At 43.0% G+C, this 24,109-nt stretch overlaps 1 pseudogene; it reads left to right on the forward strand.

Annotated features, from left to right (window-relative positions):
* The first annotated feature begins 6,459 nt into the window (after nucleotides 1–6,459).
* On the forward strand, nucleotides 6,460–6,978 carry LOC127755223 (uncharacterized; annotated as a pseudogene).
* The last annotated feature ends 17,131 nt before the right edge of the window (nucleotides 6,979–24,109 follow it).

The raw sequence follows: 24,109 nt of genomic DNA on the forward strand, positions 1-24,109 counted from the left end.
AGATGCCCTTTCTCTTTCTAGATGTTTGTTGCTTCACTCTAATTGGCATTTGCAAGCTTGCCCAAAAGGATATGTATCTTACGTCTTGACAGCAATGTGCCAACGGAACACGTCGTAAGGGCATTAGGTTCTTGGACCCGAGAGTGCCTTCCTCCGCCACAACACGGATGAAGACGGAGGAGAGATCGACAATCATATGTGACCATGTCACCGCTCCAGAGATTTCAACATATACATCATGTTGGTGGTATGTACACTCAGGTATACGAAATGCAGCAAAAGATTCACCATTTCTTTTACTCATACTTATCTCTAGTTGAGTCTGTCTTGATCATACATGGTTATGCGTTCTCAGTTCATTTTCGTATGCTATGGTTTGGGTGGTCGTCAACATTCACAGGCTTTTTAAATTAAGCATGATGCTTAGGATAAATAGCCTGCTTTAATCAAAGTTGACGTGGTGTCAAGTTTTCTTAAGTGAACCGTATAGCCAGTACTTTCATGGACTTCGGATGTATATCCTTCGTGAACTAACCCCTGCAGGGAATTTTTCAAATTGATGGGTGAGTCCTCAAGCACGAGTCACACTGGAGGTAAGCCAGGGCCAACAGAAAAATCAGTTGCTAACATGCAAAGGAGAAACATATCACCTATCAAGGTGCATAGTGCGTATATTACTAATTGCTCCTTTAGCATGTTCATGCAAATTTACCTCAGCCATGTATGAGTTTTGCTTAAATGAAAATTTGGTGAACAACAAAAAAAAATTTGAAAAAAAGGGAAATTATGTTTTCAAAGGATAAAAGAAATGTCTCTCATGTGAAAAAAATTCTCTCGAAAAAAACAAAAAAATGATGACAAAATAAAATTATGGCAGATGTGTGGGATCCACACTTCTTAAGTTTTGAATCCAATCTCTTTTAGCATGGATGTGAACAATTAATCTTGAGGCTATGATAAAATCTTTTCAATTCTTTGTAGTCCCTTGGGTATTTGTTGTCCACTATCCTTTTGCAGGAAATAAAAAGACAACTAAGGAGCAATGTACTATAACTCCAATATTCATACCACACTCCTTGGTCTATGAGAAGACATATGCTCAGGGAACCAAGCAGAACAAATGCAAAGTTGTGTTGCATTCTTGCATCCGAATCAAAGCTTGGTAAGACCTATCTTGTGAGAATTCGAAACACCTTGTGCATCCTCACCTCACATATGTCCACCCTGCTAAGTTACCATCACCTCTATTGCTGCCATAAAAAATAAAAATAAAACTTTAAAAATATAAAAAAAATAAAAATAAAAACAAAATAAAAGTGAAATAAAATAAAAGTAAATTTAGGCACTTCATGCGCCTAGAGTTACTTAAATAACATTTGGTGCACCGGTATTTTACCCCTGTAGAAGCCCATTGTGCTTTTCTTCTTTTTCTTGAATAAAGACAAGGTACAAAACAAGTGTGGGGGAGTCTTTTCGAAACTCCCGATGCGAAACAACATCGACTCAACACGACAATGTAATGAATACTAGCCCACGGCCGCACACAAAATTCAGCAGTCAGAACCAACTCCTGGCTAGGTGGGCCGAAACAAGTGTTCGCCCTAACCTTGCCTGGCCCGGCTCTGTCACCCTTCTGCCGTGTGGTCAGGTTTGCGCGTCTCCTCCCTTATCCTCCCCTGTTTGTGAATTAAACTTGGAAAAAAAAACTTGAATACAATTTAGTTTGACTCCAAATAAAAATTGAAAACATTAACTCTCAACAAATAGAATTTTCATATGATTAATCATGTATACTTTTATTCTTTGCTAGCACTTGTCACTTGTGAACAACCATCTATCATAGGGAACCTTGCTCATCTAAGTGATTGATATTTGTGATATGGTTATGATGAAAGAAATTCTTGTCCAACTGCCATAATACTTGGGATTTTCTTTTCTGAAAATTTAAAATTCTTTTAGACCAATACTCCTCGGTGACTATATAATTACCTACCAAGGCCATATATAATTCTCATTGCAAAATCTTGATATATCTTTAGGTTGCTTGACATTACATTGAGCTTTGTCAAAATATTGTGACCCGTGTGAGACGTTCTTCATACATTCATGATGAAGATCACGTACACTCCACATGCACACACTTATGCTAAAATTCTACACTATAAGCTAGCATCCCTCATCCATCATTTATTTTATCCAATATCCACAAAATTCTTTCAAAAAAAGGGAGAGAGAGAGAGGCATGGCTATGAGAAAAGAAGGAAAAATAAAGTCTTGCTTATACAAGTTTGGAGCATTGATGAAAAGAAAAAGAGAGAAAATAGAAAAAAAATCTTACTCATACAAAGTACGGGGGATGATGGAAAAAAAAGAGAAAAAGAAATAGCCTTGCACTCTCTCAAATTTCCAAAGAAAGAAAATTGGAATTGGAGGAGGAGGTATACCAAAGGAGTTGTTATCTTTTATTTTTTCTTTTTCCACCCACAAAACAACCATATACATACCCATACACATTTCACACACATGCACATTCTTGATCAGATATTATGACTTGCGATCTCCTTGGGTCCGATCTTTTGGCTTTGCAAAATATGTGATGTAGGTATGCCCGGATTGATCCCTACCGAGCTCCACATATACAACCTTGTAGAATAGGGACAATTCGGCAAAATATGCCTTGGTGAGAATCCACAAATCAAACCACATGAGTGACTTGAGAGAAAGTCATTCGAGGAGTATAGCTACTTTGCAAAAATATATGAAAACCCAAGAGATTGACAGGAGGAACAAGAAGGGCATGAGTCACGACCGTTCCATTCATCAATTACCCAAGATGGTAAGTTAGACACTGCAAAGTTCACATGTACAGGTATGTCTTAGAATAATTTGTGTACTTGTATTATATCTTGGAAAATTTTATTCCACATTAATTCTTAGCCTTTACTCGGGACAAGTAAAGAGCTAAGTGTAGGGGTTTGTTGACGGCTGTTAAGTACCAAATTAATGCCGTCAATACCAGCATAAGACCATAAATATAGAACATCCAACATAATAGTAGGGTTTATTTCTAACCATTTCCACGAGTATTGGTGTATATTTGGATGCAGGTGACAAACCACCAAGGTTGAGACAAAAGATACATAGAGGAGGAGGTGAATTAAACTTCCATATTCAAGCCTGTGGAGTTTTGGACCCAAAAACCTAATGAAACACATTCAAATGTGCCAAATTGCAAGTACATTTGGGTTGAGGGGTTCTCCACCAGAGCCCACGAGAAAACTCAGAGCAAAACGGGCCAGCAAGGGTTTACCTGAAAAACCGTCATCAGCTGGACACTTGGCAAGAGGAGAGTGAAGATGCCATTTAGATGCTTGGCATCTTCACATTCTAAGGCATCTCTCCACCTATAAATACCCCTCTTTCCCTCATTCACAACACACACCAAGATGTAGAGCTGAATTACAAGAGGATCTAAGTATACTTTAGATTCTTTATATCTTCTATAGTTTATTTTGAATGGGGAGAGAGTGAAGTAGAAGAAGTCGAAGGAATTCCGGAGTTGTCGGTAATCCTCTCCTTATTCTTGTACTTTGGTAATTACTCTGCTTCAATAAAAATATCATTATGAGTAATTAAGATTTGCTTAGTGAGAATTATTCTTGGTTAGTTCCTAATTAGCATGTGGGATCAATGTTCACTATAGTCCATTAATATATAGTGATTGCTTTAGTGCTTGGCCAACGCTAGAGTAGTAATTAATTGCGTAGACGCGGTGTCTGGGTAATTAATTTCTAGTAGTTTCTACGTATCCCACAGTACGTTAGAGGTGGGCGTAGAGTTGGTGACAGCCCTCAAGAGCACTTAAGTCCTCCCTGTCCAGGTACGCAGTATAGCGACATCTGGGAACAACGGGTTGCCAGTGCCTGAAGTATTGCGTTAGGATTAAAATTAAGCTTTCCTCAGGCACTGTTTCTCACTAAAAAATCCTCTCTACCCTTTGCCCAAATTTATCTTGTGACCTTGGATGAACCAGAGGAGGAGATAGTTACACACGTTCCCTTGGATTCGATACCCCTGTAATACTCCGTTGGGGAAGTGCTACATCGGTATCTCTGTGCGCGGATTCTATCTATGATCGTAAGAAATACCAACACAACTGATGTGGACTAGGGTCCCGATCTTCCGAAAGGTTCTAATAACCAACAATTTGGGCAGAGTCGCGACACAAATCGATCCAGCTTCTTGAACGAACACGCTCTTGAGCCCCACAATCGCAGCACCACGTCTCCTCTGGTTATCACCCGTGTCGAAACGCGGATGACCTCGCCGAGAAGGCTAATCCCTGTTTGCCAATAGAAGAACAAAAACAACAACAAGGTAGAATACAACCAAAATTGCAGATGAATGATTAAGCTCACAAGTTGGCATCTTACAAACTGATTTAGCGGTGAAACTGTTCTCGACAGAATAATCTAAGAAAAACCCAAACCCTAAAGATGATGGCGGGTACTGATATATAGAGTTTACGGTCGTGCAACCCCCTCTTGATGCAACCCTAATAGGTTCCAACACGATACACGGCCCAAAGGCCCAAATACGGTGACGCAGCAACGGGACAGATTCTGGACGTCAACTTGTTCGGTCAATTCCTGTTGACTTGTAAAGAATTTGGACGTGGAACCAAAACCATTGGGAATGTTATCTTCTTAGTTTGCCATCCATATAAAGAACGCCCCAATCCGAGCACGTATGCGACTTGGGCGCCCGTTTTAATGCTGACTGGTCCTGGACTTCGAATTGCACTCGAAGTTGACTTGGAGAAGGTCTTGGTTGGGTCCCCAATCAACTTCTTTGATATTCCATGCATTCGTTATGCTCGGCCTCTTTTCCTTAGTCCAAGCAAGTACCTATGCAAACGAAAACACACAAAACTCAATGTGTAGCAGCGTTTGTTCAAATATATAACAAATAAATCTAATGTAGAACATATGCACCTTTGGTTGATTAATATATAAGGTGGTCATGGTTATATCCAAGCTAGTTGTGTCCTCATCATCCTCCCCTTCTTGATTGGAAACCATCCTCGGTTTCACCTTGTCATGCAACATATTGAACCTATCTTTATCTATCACAATATCCGGTGAGGAATATTTCTTGATGGCCATATGGTTGGATCCAAAAATCTTTATAGTTGAAAAACCACCACACTCCTCTTCTTGCAAACAAACATGTAACTCATTTAAAAAACTAGAGGAAATTGATAGAGAATTACGTATACACATGCAGTCCTCTAGACAATACATTTCATCATGAAAAGGAGGTATAGTCAAGTTCGAACAAATATATACTCGATGCGTATTGTATTCTCCTTTACTATCACAATTGCCAATAACATGAAAAATCACATCAGAAGGGCATGGCAATTCAAATCTAGCAAATAATTTCTTCTCTAAGCAGTTGAGTGCACAAAGATCATCAAATTGAATATAACCCCAAGTATTTAAAGAAGATAGCAATTTAAGCTCTTCATTCTCGCTAGCAATGCGAATGACATGTTTAAACTCAACACATAGTGGCTCTACTATAGAACTAACACATTCATCCACTAGTTGTGGCATGGATATAAGTGAAGTATCGCACAACTCTTCTTTATCACAAGAAACATCAAGCAAATTGTTTTGTGACAAAGGTATTTCAAAAATTGTTTCCACTATGGGTTGCTCTAATGTAGCACAAGTAATGGACATAGTTGGCACATCATAACTATGTATATCTTGAGTAGTTGTAGCACCGTAACCATTACCTTTTTTCTCATCTTCAGAAATTATATAGGCGCTTGGTCAATTGAACATTCTTCAAACATGCATGGAGCTATAGATAGGTCTTTTTCCTCTTCGTCTTTCTTCTCTTCCTCATTACCTTGGTTGTTCTCAGATGCCTGCAAAATATTAGTATCCAAAGCAGTAGGTATTTTGTAATATCTCAGACTTAGTTGAAGGTATCGCAATATTAGTATTATTCCTGATATCTCTGAAAATCTCATCGATTCTAATCTTCTTCCTTTCACGACTATCTTTGAAAATTTCATCGATTAATTCCATTCTTCATCCTTTCAAGATTATCTTCGAAAATTTCAGCAAAACTCATTGGTACCAATTTCATTTTTCGACCATTATGTCTAAATATGTATGTATTAGCAATATCATTATGCAAACCATTATTATCATATACCCATGGTTGACCAAACAACAAAGAACATGCTTGCATAGGGACAAGATCAAAATTTGCAGTATCATGGTAAGTTTCAATCGAAAAGTTTACTTTCACAATTCTATTTGATGAGGACATCAACACCAACGATACATCCACGCCTCCACAAGTACAACTTCATGGTCCTATTACCCGCGCTTGTGCACGTCAACTCAACTATCAGGTGCGTTCATTCTTAAATTTATATGATTCTTATTTATACCCCAGAGACACGTGCACTCTTGTTTTACTCAGGAATAATGGAAAGGATCAAACGGGGAGAGGATTCGCGTGGGATGGATTCGGACTGCAACACAACACCAACTTCTGACGGCCGCCACGACTTCATGCGAACTCCGATTTGAGCGTGCAAGTACTTCATGGAAAGCTTGTCAAGTCTACTTTCAAATGGATCCAGCCTCATGTCCATATCAGTTCTGGAGCGGCCGCAATCTTCATTTTACTACCAAGTCCTTTTCTGTCCACGGTGTTGCGTCACCTCTTTGGGCCCAATGGGCCGTGTATCAAGTTGGGTCCATTAGGGACGCGTCCTAGGGTGAGAGAATGACCCCAGCACCCCTGTGGTCGTCCTCTTCATCTTCTTATAGCTTTCTCCACTGCCAAGAATAATGGGGTTTTGTTTAGATCAAAGTATAGCGTCGCTACTTTGCCGAGTTGATCCCGTGATCGATTAGATCGTTGGATTGCTTGTTACTGAACCCCACTTGTTACTTCTGTTGATTCAATCCAACATCTTTGATTCGCAAATTTAGTTGCTTGTTCATCTTGTTCTTGCTGGTTCTCGATTGCTTGCAGGAACAAATACCCTCGTGGTTGGGCTGATCATGCATCCGTCGAGATTCACAACCGCCTCTGGAGTTAGTGTAACGATTGCTAAGGCGCAACATCCCTGGATAGTTGTAGTCGGATCGCCAACGTCACTCCATCCAATCGACTTATCCCTCTGATCGAAAGATCGGGACACCCTCGAGCACATCACTATTTACCTTGAACTTACCACAAGAGTTGAACCATTTGATGTACTATGGATGAGGATGCGGTTGTGTAGGCAACTCAAGTTTCTCAACCAAATCTGAACTCACAAAGTTATTGCAACTCTCACTATTGATTATAGTACGACATGTTCTATCCTTAACCACAAATTTTGTTACAAATAATTCGTGTTACTGCCATTGCTCCGCTTTCTCCATTTGAGAACTTAGCACTTGTTGCACCAAAGTACTGTCATCACGTGCATCTGTGGAAGGTGAGGTAGCAGCTATGGTTTGTCTCCTATCCAACTTTATCTCATGTCTATAAGAGATGTAATCTACCATTGTCAGTAGAAAAGAGAGAACAACAGTACAATATTGTTCCTATTAACTACAGGACATAGATTGTAGTGGAAGCATCTTACCAATCTCTTACAAAATTCTGGGGAGTCCTCTCATCATCGTCACCTACCATTGAAACACCAAAATAGCAACAAACGGTGAAGGTTATCCCTAATAATCTACAACGCAGGTGTAGTGGTGCCTCTCAACAACTCTCAGCAATATGGAGCACCTTACCAAGCCCTTATAAGGTTCTTACCAGCAAAGCAAAGGATACCTAGAAGGCGTAGTCAGCGATTGTAGGGATCAAGAACCTGTGCTGTTCAGATGTAATATGTGGAGCTAGGAAGGCCAAATATATGTGAGTGGTACACAATCCAATGACAGATAATAATGTTGAATAAAAATCCCAAGTCACTTGCCCTTAGTTGCTGGTCTACTCGTATCCTAGATAGTAGTGGTAACAACGATGGTGCAAGGAATATAACACTAGTGAACAGCAAGGTGTTTAGGATAGAAAAATACGAATATTTCCCTATATGTTTAGAAAGAAAATAAGTGCGGGCGTGCCAGTGTACCTAGATACACAATATAAAATAAACACAAAAGAGACACATAAACACATGATCTTTATTAATATTAATTGAATTAACAAGATACAATTTCCATGTATAATATAAAATACGTGCGCCATTGCCTGTCGTTGGATAGATCTTGACATCAGCGATGTGGTCTTCTGATTCCTGGGGTCTCGGAAGACTCCCAGTTAATTACCTCCGCAGATCTAAACCTGCAGGAGAACCTCCGATTAAGCTGCATGTGGTTGTCTCGTCGTCTTCGCTCCGTGTTCTCCAAGCATGATGAATGTTGGTGAAGATGGTGAATATATATGTGTGGGCGCCGGCAACGCATCCACGGCCTCGTCGGTCCGTGCGCCGGTGTTGGTGACGTAGCCTTCATATAGGCTCCGCCCGCCCTCGCCGCTCCGCCTCATCAGTCTTGAGCAACGTGGTGGTGTACATGTGTTGATCTTCAACATGCATGGATCTCGCGTAGCTTGAACGGTTGAGACGTCACAGCAGTAGCGTCGGAATGGTATTGAAAGGAAGGAGTTGGTGAAGTCAGTTGGTGTACATAGCAGCCGAATATACGTGGCTGGGCTCCTCCTGGCTAGATGGGGATCAAACGAATGAAGAGTTGACGAAGACAGTTGGTGTAGACGGCAGCCGGATTAAACATGGTTGGGCACCTCCTAACCCGTCATGCCCCTTATACAACAGGGACTTGTAATGAAGATGTTGATGAATAAGTCGGTGTAGACAGCAGCCAGATGAAGGTGGCTCTGGCACCTGCTTCGGATGATGGATCTACTATTGATCCAGTTGATATGATGACGAGCCTGTAAAAGGGGCTCTATGAGGGTACCGGTAGCAACAACGATCTTGGAAGAAGTAAATGCCTCATCGGCGGAATGGCTGAGGGCATTTGTTGGAGTAGATTCAGCATGAACGGTTCCCTGGCATCACAGACGACACCATTCTTTCTTCATGTTGACGTAGACGAGTGACGCTCCGATATGCGGACGAGCGACAGCATTAATCTCCACGAAGAGGGAGAGCATCACGAGGGCGGCATCTCATTTTGGCGTGATGAAGTGGAAGCATCACGGATGGACAGCACGACGACTCTGACTTGACGAGGTGAAGGGCATCGCGGCCGGATGGCATCTCGTAGCCTTTGCGCGGCGGAGAGAAAGACATCGTGGATAAACTGCATGACGGCTTGACGATATGATGACGATGTGCTCCGGCCGGCAGTGTGATAGTGTTTGACCGGCAAGAATGAGCACTACGCGGCAGTGCCTCGGTTGCTTGATAATTATAACGAGCTCTCAAGTGTTATAGGCGAGAGCAGCTCGGCGATGTCGATCCGCGGATGCTCCGACAATCCATGGCACGCTCCGGCAAGACGGCGTGCGGGCACCAAACCATGGCGCTCCGGCGTGACGAAGTGAAGGCATCATGGGCCGGTGGACTTGACGACAGCGTGTGGGCACCTAGCAGTGGCACTCCGGTATTGCATAGGTTGAGTAGATGTTGATGGTGTCGCAATGCATAGGTTGCGACCAGCAAAGTAAGGACACCCGACGTCTTGGCGACGTCGTAGCAGTGTAGCACTAGGTAGATGCGATCTTCGGCGACTCTGGTGATCTTCGGCACGCTCTGGCTGGGTAGCATCACGATGGCCTTCTCCGGCGGGCGGCTGATGATGATTAGTCGACGAAGATGAGCGCTGCTTGGTAGCGCCTCGGCGACTCGGTGAAGAATAGTCATCACGGACAGAGGGCATGACAAGTCAGTGTCTCACAGCGGCTCGGTAAAGAATAGACATCGCGGACAGATGGCATCACAAGTCCGGCGCGATGAACCAGAGGCGTAGTAGCCGAACGGCACGACGACAGTGTGCGGGCTCCGGGTAGCGGCGCTCCGACCGGCGATCTCCTCGAGCGGCTTGACGACGAGCGTGAGGAAAATGGCCAAGTCCGCGAGAGCAAGCGAGCATCGATGATGTCGCGAAGAGACTGCGACTGGCAAAGCGACGACGTCCAGTGTCTCGACAGCATCACGTCGCCGGGTAGAGACGTCGCGAGGTAGAGGTCTCGTGACCGGCGAGGCAGGGACGTCGCGGCGCGTCTTCGACGAGAGGGAGCGACACAATCTCCAGCGGACGGTGTTTCCGATGCTCCCCTCCATCTCTATTGAACCCCCCTCCCCCCCGCGTCATAGCTGAGGAGCTGTGCCTTTTATAGGCACAATGGGTCGGTGGTGGCCGCGAGTAGCGCGCGGCGTCGTTGCCAACAACCAGCCCCGATATCTCTGGAGATAAAGCTTATCTGGTTGTTTCCATCGATAGAGATAAGAACATGATCTCTTGGTTGTTAGTTTTGCTGTTGATCGATATCGATGGAGGCCTGCATACGTGTATACGCGTCCACCTAGCCCGCTTGCCGGAGTATACGGTCACATATACAGCTGGCCCATGTAATCAGAGCCCATCGGCCCATGTGTGTGTATTGCTACACGTAGCGACCGAGTTGCAGATGGTTTGCCGCCGGCCAGCTACCCGTATATATATACGTAGACCAATCCATGCAATACGGCCGCATGCAGTTTCACGTAAACGTCCATGCTTATATATATATATATATATATATATATATATATATATATATATATATATATATATATATATATATATATATAAAAAATTAAAAAATTCATAAGGATTCCGGTAAAAGTTTCGTCCGTTTCTTTCTTCTACTTCTTTTTTTTTTATTTTTTTCCGTTTTATTTTCTTTTCGCTGTCCGTTCCTTTTTTTTCCGTTTCCGTTTCCTCCTTTTTTTTTTTCCGTTTCCCTTCTTTTTCGTTTTTTTCCGATTTATTTTCTTTTCGCCGTTTTTTTTTCTTTTGTCGCTTTTTTTTTTTGCAGTTTTTCTTGCACCGCGGTAGTTTTTCTCGTGTGCCGAACCCTGCACCGCGGTCACGTTGATTTGCTTTCCCATGTGTGTTTTCTTCTCCAATTGATTGCAAAAACCGATTCCCCACTACTCTCTCATTATTTTTCTCTCAACAATTTTAGGGATTTCGATAAAAAAATGGAAAAAGGAGATCGAGGGGATCAAAATCCCTCTAAATTTTGGAGATCAAGAAAGATTCAACCAGATTTGATGGAGAGGATCGGCTCCATCATCATACAGACACGAGACTATGCGAGCTCAAACGGATTAAATTTTGGAGATCAAGAAGATACCCGACTACTCTCTCATCATTTTCCCTTAACAATTTTGGGGATTTTGATTAAAAAGGAAGAGGGAGATCGAGTGGATCAAATCCCTCAACAATTTTGGAGATCAAGAAAGCTCGACTGGATTAAATTTTGGAGATCAAGAAGATTCCCGACTACTCTCTCATCATTTTCCCTTAACAATTTTGGGGATTTTGATTAAAAAGGAAGAGGGAGATCGAGTGGATCAAAATCCCTCAACAATTTTGGAGATCAAGAAAGATTCGACCGGATTTGTCATTTTCCCTTGACAATTTTGGAGATTTTGATTAAAAAGGAAGATGGAGATCGAGTAGATCAAAATCCCTCAACAATTTGGAGATTAAGAAAGATTCGACCGGATTTGATGGAGAGGATCGGCTCCATCATCGTACGGACACTGGACTATGGAAGCTCGACCGGATTAAATTTTGGAGATCGAGAAAGATTGGACCGGATTTAATGGGAGGATCGGCTCTGTTATGGTACAGGCACGAGATTGTTCGAGCTAGGCCTACAGGTTCACTTGTGGGCTAAGCCGAAGAGAGGTAGGCCGAGCAGAGGAGGTAGCGGACAGGGCTAGGACTGAAGCTGGAAAGGAAGGAATGAGCGTTGGATCCAAAACCAAGGAAGCATTCGGTCCAAAACCAAGGGAGTAAAATGTATAGGATAAAGAAAACGTTTTTACTCCGTTGCAACGCACGGGCATTTTTTCTAGTCTATATCTATATCTATATACCTACCTAATTAAAAAATAAGTAATGTTTCCGGTTAATCTTTTCGTCCGTCATTAAACGTGGTCCCACATGAAATTTTATCGCTAATCCACAATCTAAAAGCGTGACCGCGAGATCTCTTACGCCTGCAAATAAAAGAGAAAAGAAAAAAAAAAGAGAAAGCCTTATTTGTGGAGCAGCCCATCCAAAGCAGCCCGGATTCGTTGATTAGTGGCAATCGCAGCCCATCCAAAGCAACAGCAGGCCAGCCCAGAAAAAAGAAGCCGCAACCCACCAGCGAGCCCACAGAGCAGAGGAGCATCAACCCAACATAGTACTGCACGACACTGTAGCACAGAGCAGGAATAAAGTTTGGACTCATGCCTTGCCTACCAGGAATCGGATAAAAAATCAATTTTATTACTTAAAAGCATGTAATAACCAACAAATGAATTATTTACCGACAAAAAAAATCTTTTTAAAAAAACATGTAATCACCGATAGAATGAATCGTGTTTATATCCGGCTGTTTTTCCCTAATCAATTTCTCATTTGTCCTAGGACACGTAAGCACATCACTTTTTATGATTTCTTCTATTATTTAGAGTGCAAGTTATTCTACGATACACCACCTTTTTTTTCTTTCCATTCATTTACCATTTCCTTCTGATTTTTTTAGTGAGCAATTATACAATTGGATTGCAGTGAGGTTGATCTGAGAGCTAGCGAAAAATATTTCTTGTACTATGGCTACTCTTTACAATATGAAAAATATGTGTTTATCAATATCAAGTACCAAAAAATAACCATATATTGCAATTGACTCATAATAATACATGAAAAAAAGTAAACATTCTTTTGTGGTTTCAAACTTTAGTATCCATGTAAGTGGATTTGTGGCTTTATGCTCCCACACACTAATTACTATTTTTTTTTTGCTTCACCCACTGTAACGCACGGACATTTTGCTAGTATATATAGACGTGTGAAATAATCAGCCACGATCTTGTCCTCTTGCTGGTTTGCTCTCATGCATGCATACGTGTATATATGTATAGCCAAGCATGTACATATGGCTGAACACACACATGTATATATAGGCCATATAGATGGACATATGCCAAGTACGAGCATGGCTCATGCATGAATCAATATTTAATTAGCTGTCTTAGCACATTGGCATTGCTAGCTAAACCGGTTCCTGAAAATGGCCATTAAAACATGCAATATATATGTAGTTATATTTTATAAATATGTACAAAATACCATCAAACACAAGGAAGGACTGGCAGGCAAGCTTTGGCAAGTCTCAGCAAAAACGGCAAAATCGGTCTGGCTGATAAGCTCAACGGAGCGCGTCATTAGCTCAATGCACTAGTGGAAATCAACTTTTCTTTTTTTTCTTTTATTTTTTTGATATTTTCTTCTTTTCTAGGAGCACGAAAATAGGCACACCACGAAGTTACAACTCAATCGTAGTTGATATGTGGCCTATGGAATTTTCTGAAACCACTATAAACAATGTGCAGAAACTTGTGAGCTTCAATAGACAATTTTGCAAGCCAAATTTCGGGATTTACATGTAAATTTTTTTTTCTCTTATCCGAAACGTTAAAATTTTCCTGATTCCGAGTCCGTATGCAAAAGTTATGGCTGTTTGAAGTTTGGGCTTCCGACTAGGATTTCCAGAGGGGATATAACCTAGTCTGTTTAGCGGTGGTATTGGGATACGGTGGCTGCGGAGTATGTAGAGTGTTCTGGTGATGCGTTGTGATTTGGATGGGTGTTTATAATGGTGGAAACAGCTCTTAAAGGATGAACCCTAACACACGGATGAAAGGTGGCGGCTAGGGTTACAAAAGAAAACACACGACTAGACTAAAACACACACTAAACCTGCAACAAGAACTTAAACTACGACTCAAACTCAACACAACGGACTCTGAAAAGGATCATGCAACACAGTCTAGGTTAAGGTGACTAACGACTATTTTTTTTTTGGCTTTTCTATAGACTCTAGGATAATTGCGAGAACAAAAACTAATCTTGGGTAAATAAATTGAGCGAACCTGACAGTGAACCTAGAGCTCTGATACCACTTGATGTGGACTAGATTTCCCGATCTTCCGAAAGGTTCTGCTAACCAACGATTTAGGCGGAGTCGCGACACAAATCAATCCGGCTTCTTGAACGAACACGCTCTTGAGCCCCGCAATCGCAGCACCACATCTCCTCTAGTTATCACCCGTGTTGAAACGTGGATGAACTCGCCGAGATGGCTAATCCCTATTTGCCAATCGAAGAACACAAACAAGAACAAGGTAGAATACAACCAAAATTGCAGATGAATGATTAAGCTCACAAGTTGGGGTCTTACAAACCGATCTAGCGGTGAAACTGTTCTCGACAGAATAATCTAAGAAAAACCCAAACCCTAAAGATGATGGCGGGTACTGATATATAGAGTTTAGGGTCGTGCAACCCCCTCTTGATGCAACCCTAATGGGTTCCAACACGATACACGGCCCAAAGGCCCAAATACGGTGACGCAGCAACGGGACAAATTCTGGACGTCAACTTGTTCGGTCAAATTCCTGTTGACATGGAAAGAATTTGGACGTGAAACCAAAACCATTGGGAATGTTATCTTCTTAGTTTGCCATCCATATAAAGAATGCCCTAATCCGAGCACGTATACGACTTGGGCGCCCATTTTAATGCTGACTGGTCCTGGGCTCCGAATTGCACTCGAAGTTGACTTGGAGAAGGTCTTGGTTTGGTCCCCAATCAACTTGTTTGATATTCCATGCATTCGTTATGCTCGGCCTCTTTTCCTTCGTCGAAGCAAGTATCTCTGCAAACGAAAACAGACAACACTTATTGTGTAGCAACGTTTGTTCAAATATATAACAAGTAAATCTAATGTAGGACATATGCACCTTTGGTTGATTAATACATAAGGTAATCATGGTTATATCAGAGCTAATTGTGTCCTCATCAACTAGGTCATCGGCCTTTTTCTAATCAACCATGCATTCCTTGGCACGTTGTTTCCCACCTCGGATACCAGCCACTTCTCTTTTTGCTTATTCTCTGAATTGGGGTTGTGGTCTCGTAGCACTCTAGGTAATTCGGACTTATCGCAACCATTATCATCTTCCTTAGGTGTGTCTATGTCCTCTTTGGTGGGGGATGGGTCTTCATGCACATCGGGTTCTATTTCTTCCCATTCCGTACCCAGTGTGCCTTCTGGATCATGTTGGACACATAACACAAGTTGCACTTCAAGTTTTGGTCCATGTGCCTATCCATCAATCCATAATATTGCTGATATAGATGCTTCCCCTAAGCTCTTCACTTTTTCACTGCGGGTTGTTCAGCTTGAACTTGTACATCACGAGGTACCTCGTCATGTTCGTTGCACCTCGTCATGTTCGTTGCTATCTCTTTTTACCCTTATTAGGGACCGGTTTCTTTTGCGGAGGTCTTGGTGGTTTTGGCAGAGTATCGGTGCAGTTCCAAAGATTATATCCTTTTTTGCCATAATGTTATATTGTCCACCGCATACCAAGTACGGCTATACCATCAGGCGTATGGAAGTCTAAATCGTAAGTCTCGAAACCCTCGTTCACAATTTGTGGCTGCACTTTCGCATTATTATCTGGAATTGACTCGTTGTGATAAGTGCAGCCCGAGATTGCCAGTCCTCTCGTAGCCTTAGGGTTTTTCCAGCTCTACCAATTGGGACATGCAAACTACATGGCCTATCCTCCATTATATCATCAAAGAGATATCCTAGATCTGATATGTTCGAGGAATGTCGGCACGGTGGATGGCGGTGGGGATGCCGATCGTGTGGTGCCATAGATCGGCCTGTTCATGCAGCAGCTCGTCGTGTGTTGGTGCCACTTAACATGGAAGGAGCTTGTGCTGCCATTTCTGCTATCTAGCTACCTCAGGTTTCTTGAGCGGATCTGCTTGATTGTTACCATGCCTGGCACTGGGGTTTAAATAGCGTGAACATGTGGGTAAGTTTATCGCATGTTTTTTTTAAGTATCAAATAATGTAACTATTGTGAAATTCTTATATAATTATATTGTAAAAGTATAATTGTAATATAATTAGATGATAACGACTCCTACACTATGTTCATTTTTTAATACTTACATATAAATTATACAGAAGTTACAATATAGTTATTGTTAAAATATAATTACACCATATGTATATTGAAAGTTATTTTTTTTAAAAAAAATTGTATCAGCTTTTTACATAGTCCCAAATTTTAAATTGTAAACAGATTGAAGTGTTTAAGGGCATATATCATCCTCCCCGAAAAAAAAGGGACATATATTATCCAGTGAGGCCTATCCCTATATCTTAATCATCTCGTGATTATTGTGCAAGCCAGTGACTGTCACCTTGTCACACGTGTGCCGCGTGGTAATAGAAAATTGCAGGCCATTTTGTAGTTAGATTTCATAATGATTTTTCTTGTCTAGCTTTGTTCCAGGGTGCACGTCTTGGAGATATATCTAGCAGAGTACATAAATATTGAAACATATATATTCAAATATTTGGGCTAATTGACGCAGCAATATTTCGCGGACACGATGTACCTGTCCTCGCGTGTGCTCCGCGAATCTTGGACACCTGGAATCTGTTCTGTGGGTACGTTGTGGCACATATATATGTATATTATTGCTATATCATAGTTATAGTTTCTTATGATAAATTTTTCCATATTTTACCTGCAAATTAAACTACATGACTGTGGAAAGCTTAGTTCAATGAGTCATCCGATGTTCCTTATTTGTAAGAGAAATTTTACGGCATTGAGAAAATATCTCGAGGTACCTAAATTTCACACTAAAAGTTTTTTACTGCGAGGTACTTAATATATGGAGGTACTAAATTTTTCACTAGAAAATATGGTACCACCTAATACCTTTTTGAGGATGGTAAAATTACCCTATTTGCAAACGTAATATGTTCCATAATTCTCAGTGTCAAATATGTTACTTCTCCATACCTGGGGTAAAAAAAAAACATTTGTAGCTCCTAAGAATGGTAAAATTTCTTAAATTATACAACATAGATATATTTTAAAGTTACATTATTTTGTCAAAATCATAAGTTCGGATAAAAAATTTAATGTAAGTGGCAATACCTAATAAAGGTGTAGTAGGTATATATAGTGCTTGAAGAGAGGGAGAGGTGTGGTGCAGCTGTGCTGGAAAGCAGTAGCAGCTCCAAGGGGTGGTTTGGTCCTGGAACACCCTGGATTCTGGCCCGAATGAAAAGGCCATCACCGAAACTATACAAGCCCACAAGCCGAAACTAGGCCAACAATACAAGTCCTCTCACGGTGCTGCCACCTGGATTTTTCACATTTTGGTCCTTTTGAAAAACTTATTTCATAAATAGACCCTTAAAAAACTTACTCTATAAATAGTCATTTTTATTACGCCAGAGTGGCCGGCGCCGTCGTCCAATGGGACAGCGCCAGCCGTGGCACACGCGAACCGACGTGGCAGGAGGAAGGCGCCAACATGGCTGGCGCCGCCCCTTGGAAAAATAAAAAATTTCAGGGGGGGCGCTAGCCACTCTGGCGCGCTCCCCCTGCCACCTCAGCATCGTCCCCGCCACGTCGGCAAGGGGACGGCGCCAGCCTCTCTGGCGCCTAAAAAAGACCATTTCTGAGATAAGTTTTTCCCAGGGGTCTATTTGCGAAATAAGGTTTTCAAAAGGATCAAATACAAAAAATCCAGGTGCTGCCACGGTCATCCAATCCACTCACGCTCGACGCTTCTCTGGGAGATGACTCTTAGTCGGGCGCCCGATCGGGAGAGAGTAAAATCGGGCGTTGACGTCAGTGCCCGATTTACGTGCAAAATTATTTTAAACTGATTTATCTCTTAAATTACATATCGAAATCATGATCTGATTGCATCATTAAATTCGTTGCAAATAAATCTTCAAAACAAGACCACACATGGATATCCGACAAAAAAAATTTTTAGTTTATTATTGAATTATTTTTAAATGTTGCACGATGTTCCACCAGATATATCGGAATTGTTTCACTAAGTAGATCGAAAATGTTTCACTCGTTTAAATTGGGTGTTGTTTCACCTTATATAAAAATAATGTTTCAGCGAATAGCGAATGAATGTTTTAGTTCACTGCAACATTAGATCTATATATAGTGAAACATTATGAGTACACTAGGTGAAACATTTTCGGTGGAACAAAAAAAATAAACCAAATTCCCTTAACAGGGGGTTTCCAAAATATGTGGATTTTTTTGTTGCAATGGAATGTTTCATTCAGTGCAACATTAGATCTATACATAGTGAAACATTTTGAGTACATTAGGTGAAACATTTTTGGTGGAACAAAAAAATAAACTAAATTCCCTTAATAGAGAGTTTCCAAAATATGTAGGTTTTTTTTTTGCAAAAAAGTATTTTAAATTCACTGCAACATTAGATTTATAAATAGTGAAACATTATAAGTACACTAGGTGAAATATCTTTCGTGAAAAAAAGGAGGAAGAAGTAGTGGGTGGGCCCAAGTAGACACGTGGGGGAGGGGGCGCGGGGGGAGCGCCCGATCGGCTTCCCCCACGTCGGGCGACCGGCAAAGAGTATTATCCCGCTTCTCTGCCTTCGCGTGCTCCCCTGGGGTCCTTCCCCAATGAGCGTGAGCCCATGATGCTTCCGGCCGGTGATTGGAGTGCCTTCTCTGCCCCTTGCCGAACTGCTGCCCAATCCCAGTACAATCATTGTCCAACCTGACGCCCTTACCATGGCTGCTGCAGACCTCTTTCCTATTAATGAATAAAAGCTAATAACACGCACCTCTTTCCTATTTACTAATTAAGCTTTTATCTCATTGTAAACTTGTCAAACTGTGCGTGTGATTTTAATCTGGGTTGAGGATTATAGCCTGTAGAGTAGAAACGTGTGAAGATTATGGGTACCCCATACCCACACGGCATGGTTATCCGACTAGTTATAGGAGATAGCTTATACCTATGAAATATGTAACAGATCATAACTTGCGTATTACGTTTCCTTGTACATTACGGAACGGCCTAAAGTCCTGGTTTGATAATATTGTAAAGCAGATTTAGATAACCGATACCGTATTGGTTAAGGTTTCTATCTTGTAATCCTGCCCCCCGTCCTATATAAGGTGGGCAGGAGGCCCTCTAGGGGGCAGATGAGCACATATGATCGTCAAATCTATACTACACCCGACGGATTCAAATCCCCAAACAGGAGTAGGGTATTACCTCTCATTGAGAGGGCCTGAACCTGTCTAAATCCTTGTCTCCGCATCCATCCACTTTTAGGTCTCGTGCGCTACCCCCTTTATTATTGCCGAATTCATGTTTTGACAGTTGGCGCGTCAGGTAGGGGTGTGCTAAGTTGCTTGTCAAGAAGTGCGATGGAATCATGCAATATGTGTATCAGCACGTCATCCAAAATCCCCAGTTTGTTTGTTCTAATCTGATTTAATGTTATTAGATTGATTAATCACAGATTAAACTTTGGGTATTTTTTTTATACATGATGCATGACTGTCACAAGATCAACTGCTGCCGCCGGTTTAGCTTTATGTCGAGTCCGCGCGGCGTTGTTCGCATCGTCGTGATCAATCCCCACGAAGTAGGAAAGCAAGAACTCCTTTTGAGCACCATGCATGACTGGATGAACATGCATTATGTTTATACTTCGTCGACATGCGCCACCAAAAATATGGCTGGATTAAACCAGTCGGCCAATATTCCCCGGCTGATCAAATCAATCTATAACAACAAGATATCGGCATCGTCAGCTGCTGTGTCGAAAACTCAACCGATCATCTGGCCGGTTACAGCGGAGTTCTTTTCCTGATTATCAAGATCTCTTAGCTATTATATTAGTTAATCTATTTTATTATTTTTCACTAATCACAAGTTAATTTATGATATATCTTTTTGCATGTCTATAATGACCAGTTGAGTCCGACTCATAAAAGGACAAGCTTCCTGACGAGATGGATTGCACAAGCATGGATTGGTCGGGTGATGTGTGGATGCATCTAGCGTTCGTGCTACAGGAGATTAATTGGCCAATCAATATATGCGAGCTGCATATATGCACGGATATATGCTAACATACACACACAAGATTTTCTATACCCATATTTATTTTATGTGGTACTAAACAGATTAATCTGTTAATTGATTTATTTTGCATGTACCCACACCAATTGCCTCTGTCGCCGCTACTGGGCGTCCACATCTTCACCGCCGGCTGCCTTCGTCTGTCACCGGCTGGTGTTTCTGTCTACACGGTTGGTTGGTCACACCACCGTTGTTGGGCGTCTATGTCTTCACCGACCGGTTGCCTCATCTGCCGTCGACTGGTGCTTTCGCCTATACGGTTGGTTGGTCACACCACCGTTGTTGGACGTCTACGTCTTCGCCGACCGGCCGCCTCATCCGCTGCCGACTGGTGTTTCCGTCTACACGGTTGGTTGGTCACACCACCGTTGTTGGGCGTCTACGTCTTCACCGACCGGCTTGCCTCCGCCGCCGCCGATTAGTGTCTTCGCCTACACGGCTGGCCTATTATGCCGCCGTTGTTGGGCGTCTACAACTTCACCGTCGGCCTGCCTCCATCGCCGCCGACTGGTGTCCTCGCCTATACGGTTGGTTGGTCACACCACCGCTCATGGGCGTCCACGTCTTCACCGACCGGCTTGCCTTTGCCGCCGCCGACTGGTGTCTTCGCCTACACGGCTGGCCTATTATGCCGTCGTTGTTGGGCGTCTACAACTTCACCGTCGGCTTGCCTCCGTCGCCACCGACTGGTGTCCTCGCCTATACGGTTGGTTGGTCGCACCACCGCTCATGGGCATCCATGTCTTCACCGACCGGCTTGCCTTTGCCGCCGCCGACTGGTGCCTCTGCCTACACGGCTAGCCTATTATGCCGCCGTTGTTGGGCGTCTACAACTTCAACGTCGGCCTGCCTCCATCGCCGCCGACTGGTGTCCTCGCCTATACGGTTGGTTGGTCACACCAATGTTCATGAGCGTCCACGTCTTCATCGACCAGCTTGCCTTCGCTGCCGCCGACTGGTGTCTCTGCCTACACGGCTGGCCTATTATGCCGCCGTTGTTGGGCGTCTACGACTTCACCGCCAGCCTGCCTCCATCGCTGCCAACTGGTGTTTTCACCTATACGATTGGCCGACTCCACCGCCGTTGATGGGCCTCGTCATCTACACCACCGGCTTGCTTCCGCCGCCGCCGACTGGTGTTTTCATCACCATTGATAGACGATTTTATTTCCACATCGGTCACCTCTGTCGTCACCGAGGGAAATATCAAAAAGCTAAGTCATCACAAATTTTCTTTTTTATATGATATTTTTCTTTTCCTCTGCCTCACTACGTCAACTGGTTCGTCATTGCCTACTGAGTTGGGGGCTACAGATGTTATATCATAACTTTTCAACAATTTTCATAATATTTATCTTGATTGCTCGCGACATAATCCGAGTACATAAGTGCCTATCGAGTTATGGAGTTCCATCTTCCTATGCTTTCTGTTTGATTTGCCAATGGATAGTTGTTTTTGGGCCGATTCCTAGCACCCGGGGGCTCGTTGGATGGTCCGAATAACGCAAGGTGCTAAGTATTATTGGGAATAAATCAAAAGCATAGAGATAAGATAATTTATTTTCTGCTCTTAATAATTGCAAAAGTACCCGAGTAGTAAACTCTGACCCGTGAAACTTTGTTCTATTAATGATGAACTTATGTCACTCATATGCATGTTTGCGAAGTGGCTAGGCCGACTCCCGATGCTTGGGGACTATGACTAGTCGGGCAGAGTGTTTAAACGTTAGGAGTCATCTGCTCAGGGAAATCAAAATTGATAAGAGGAGAAATACATATTTACAAACATTTTAAAATACTTGAATTTTTCTCAAGTACTGTATTTACATCAGATACTACTCATCCTATATGTTTGTTCTGCAGGGTCCAGATCCAGATATGCATAATAGGGATTCATGGCTTTAAGCTTATCTCCTACGCTTCAGGAATGGATCAGTCAGAACAACACCATCGGCTCGCCTTCGTCGCCGCCGACTAGTGTCTTTGCCTGCACGACTGGCGAATTATGCCCCCGTTGCTGGGCGTTTACGTCTTCACCGACCGGCTTGCCTTCATCGTCGCCAACTGGTGTCTTTGCCTGCACGGCTAGCGTATTATGCCGCCGTTGCTGGGCGTCTACGTCTTTACCATCGGCTTGCCTTTGGTGCCACTGAGTGGTGTCCTTGCCTGTACGACTGGTGTATTATGCCGCCATTGTTGGGTGTCGACGTCTTCACCGACCGGCTTGTCTCCGCCGCCGCCGACTGGTGTCTCCGCCTGCACTGCTGGCATATTATGCCGCCGTTATTGAGCGTCTACGTTTTCACCGACCGGCTTGCCTCCGCTGCCGCCGACTGGTGTCTCCGCCAGCATGGCTAGCCTATTATGCTGCCATTGTTAGGCGTCTACGTCTTCACCAACCGGCCGCCTCGTCCGCTGCCGACTGGTGTCTCCGCCTGCACGGCTGGCCTATTATGCCGTTGTTGTTGGACGTCTACATCTTCATCGACCGGCCGCCTCGTATGACGCCAACTGGTGCTATCGTCTTCACGGCAGGCCATGTCGCCGCTGCCACTAATAGGCGTCATCATCTTCAACACAAGCTGTCTGCCGACTGGTTTCTTCACTTCCATGGCTGCATGATTCTGATACTGTTGATTGGCCTTATCGTCTTCACCGCCCGTCGTCTCGTCTGCTGTTGACTGGTGTCATCGCCACTACGGTTGGTTTATGCCGCTACCACTACTGATGGACGTCATCATCTTCATTGCTGGTCGCCATGTCTGACGCCGACTGGTTTGTTCGCCTCCACGGCTGCGTGTCTACGTCATTATTGACTGGCGCCATCGTCATCGCCGGTTTGTCTTCGCTACCGGTTTGCTTCTGTTGCCACCGACTCGTGTTCACTTCATCATGACAATGCAACTTTGTCACCATGGTGGAGCAACTTCATCTTCATTGTCTTCTGCACCGGCAAACCGAATTGCAGTTACTTCGCAAATTCACCAACACGATGTCTACAAGAGCTTCGACATCTCAGCATGCACTTCCAGATTCGACACCGTGCTATTCTACTACAACAAGTGGTGTTCCAATATTCAATAATTCTACTCGGACATCCTCAGCACATATCTTCACTCAAGCAATGGCTACTTGTCATCGACTCTATGTTCAGTTGCTTTCCAACTAACCAAAGAGTCGGGGGCTACACAAATACAAGACTCTCAAAATTCGACAAGCTGAAGCAATCAATTAATCAGCCAACGAGTCATTATCTTCGTCTTTGCTTCGGAGTAGATGTTCTACTTCAGCAACTTCAATTATTTCAACGATAATTTTGGCTTCTCCATGCCGCCACAATCTACTCCAAAATTTTCAAGTATCAAGTTTGAGATTCTATCTACATATCCGGGAGTTTAGAGATATCAACCAATCAGCTCAGTTTTGATGAGTTCGACAACAACATTTACTTTCCTTCAAGTGAAGCATCTGCAACAGCTACAACTCCAAGTTCTACTGCCATCTTTACAAATCAAGGGGTGTTGCATCAATCTTCGTTATGCACACATCAAGAAAATTACTTGAGCTTCGATATCTTCTCAACAGTTTGATGGATTATTGTCACTAGCTTCATCACCAGCACCTCTACTTCATCGGCCCTGACATCTCTGCCGTTGCTAATGGATGACTACGTCTTCGCCTCCGGTTGCTTCCGTCATTGCCGGCTTGTTATTTCGCCTTCACGGTTAACCTACTATGCAAACGCTGATGAGCGTCTTCGTCATTATCATTGGTTGTTACACTGCTATTGACTTGATCACCAACATCGTC

The sequence above is a fragment of the Oryza glaberrima genome, chromosome 11 (assembly GCF_000147395.1).
Source record: "Oryza glaberrima chromosome 11, OglaRS2, whole genome shotgun sequence".
NCBI lineage: Eukaryota > Viridiplantae > Streptophyta > Magnoliopsida > Poales > Poaceae > Oryza > Oryza glaberrima.